This window comes from Acomys russatus, chromosome 14 (genome assembly GCF_903995435.1).
Source record: "Acomys russatus chromosome 14, mAcoRus1.1, whole genome shotgun sequence".
NCBI lineage: Eukaryota > Metazoa > Chordata > Mammalia > Rodentia > Muridae > Acomys > Acomys russatus.
In genome coordinates, this window is record NC_067150.1 from 59805397 (window position 1) to 59807930 (window position 2534).

Here is a 2534-nt window from a genome sequence, read left to right on the forward strand (position 1 = left end):
TAAATTATCTTTAACAAGGACGAGGAAAAGAGGCAAGTTGACGCTGAGAAGTTAAGACGAACTTGTCGAGAATTGCTGGTTGACGAAGAAGGCAGGTAAGGGAATACTTGGAACGCCGGACAGCAGGTCTGAGGGCAACGAGGCGGACACCCCGGTGTGCTGAGGGAATCTGTGGGTGTGCTTATTGGCTCTTCCAATTAGTTTTAGAGAAACCTGAAGAAATGGACAAAGATGGAGGAAAAGGCACCAGATGTGATCCTGAACTTCCCAGAAGCGGAGAGCCTCTGTTGTCCCCTAGGGCCCATGGCAGTCTCGTACAGGAATGAGCTGGAAATGAGTGGATCTTGAAACACTCAGTCACAGAGGAACGACGTATGCTTATCAGGCCCGAGACCTCTCAAATAAATGCGTCTCTTTCCATGTTGAGTTTCCAGTAGGGAAGCCAGTGGATGATGGGAAGGTCATAATACAGTCTGTGCGCCACAGGGGCATTGGTGTGCTAACTGTCTGCTCTCTAAAAGTGCAGGGCAGCTGGGAGGGTAAGCAGTCCATAACTCTTAATTATCCAGGTAACGAAGTATCAAGAAAGCTAAGCTGGATAAAATAACTCCATCATCAAAAACGATTCCTCTGATGGTGCTCGGAGTGGGCTGGCTGACATGACAAGTATGGCATAGCTAAGTCAGGTTACCTCACTCTGGTTTTTCTCTCCCACTTGGGCATGGGCAGAATATCGGTACCTAAGGGCTGTGTGCAGAAGCCACACCTTTAGCCTGGATAGCAATTCCCAGTGTCAGACGAGATGACAGCCAGAGATTGGTGCAGTTTGGTGAGATTTCTCAAGACTCCACAAAGGCCACTTGCAGATTGGAAGCTATGCTGAAAGGCTCCCTGAACACGATGAAAGTTGCCTTTGGGCCTGAGTGTGGGCTGTACATTAGGCACGGATAGGCCTGAGTTTGGGTCTGTACATTAGGCACGGATAGGCCTGAGTGTGAGCTGTACATTAGGCACGGATAGGCCTGAGTTTGGGTCTGTACATTAGGCACGGATAGGCCTGAGTGTGAGCTGTACATTAGGCACGGATAGGCCTGAGTGTGAGCTGTACATTAGGCACGGATAGGCCTGAGTGTGAGCTGTACATTAGGCACGGATGGGCCTGAGTGTGAGCTGTACATTAGGCATGGATAGGCCTGAGTGTGAGCTGTACATTAGGGATGGATAGGCCTGAGTGTGAGCTGTACATTAGGCACGGATAGGCCTGAGTGTGAGCTGTACATTAGGCACGGATAGGCCTGAGTGTGAGCTGTACATTAGGGATGGATAGGCCTGAGTGTGAGCTGTACATTAGGCACGGATAGGCCTGAGTGTGAGCTGTACATTAGGCACGGATAGGCCTGAGTGTGAGCTGTACATTAGGCATGGATAGGCCTGAGTGTGAGCTGTACATTAGGCACGGATAGGCCTGAGTGTGGGCTGTACACTAGGGATGGATAGGCCTGAGTGTGAGCTGTACATTAGGGATGGATAGGCCTGAGTGTGAGCTGTACATTAGGCACGGATAGGCCTGAGTGTGAGCTGTACATTAGGCACGGATAGGCCTGAGTGTGAGCTGTACATTAGGGATGGATAGGCCTGAGTGTGAGCTGTACATTAGGCACGGATAGGCCTGAGTGTGAGCTGTACATTAGGCACGGATAGGCCTGAGTGTGAGCTGTACATTAGGCACGGATGGGCCTGAGTGTGAGCTGTACATTAGGCATGGATAGGCCTGAGTGTGAGCTGTACATTAGGCACGGATAGGCCTGAGTGTGAGCTGTACATTAGGCACGGATAGGCCTGAGTGTGAGCTGTACATTAGGCACGGATGGGCCTGAGTGTGAGCTGTACATTAGGCACGGATAGGCCTGAGTGTGAGCTGTACATTAGGCATGGATGGGCCTGAGTGTGAGCTGTACATTAGGCACGGATAGGCCTGAGTGTGAGCTGTACATTAGGGATGGATAGGCCTGAGTGTGAGCTGTACATTAGGGATGGATAGGCCTGAGTGTGAGCTGTACATTAGGGATGGATAGGCCTGAGTGTGAGCTGTACATTAGGCACGGATAGGCCTGAGTGTGAGCTGTACATTAGGCATGGATAGGCCTGAGTGTGAGCTGTACATTAGGCACGGATGGGCCTGAGTGTGAGCTGTACATTAGGCACGGATAGGCCTGAGTGTGAGCTGTACATTAGGCACGGATAGGCCTGAGTGTGAGCTGTACATTAGGCACGGATAGGCCTGAGTGTGAGCTGTACATTAGGCATGGATAGGCCTGAGTGTGAGCTGTACATTAGGCACGGATAGGCCTGAGTGTGGGCTGTACACTAGGGATGGATAGGCCTGAGTGTGAGCTGTACATTAGGGATGGATAGGCCTGAGTGTGAGCTGTACATTAGGGATGGATAGGCCTGAGTGTGAGCTGTACATTAGGGATGGATAGGCCTGAGTGTGAGCTGTACATTAGGCATGGATAGGCCTGAGTGTGAGCTGT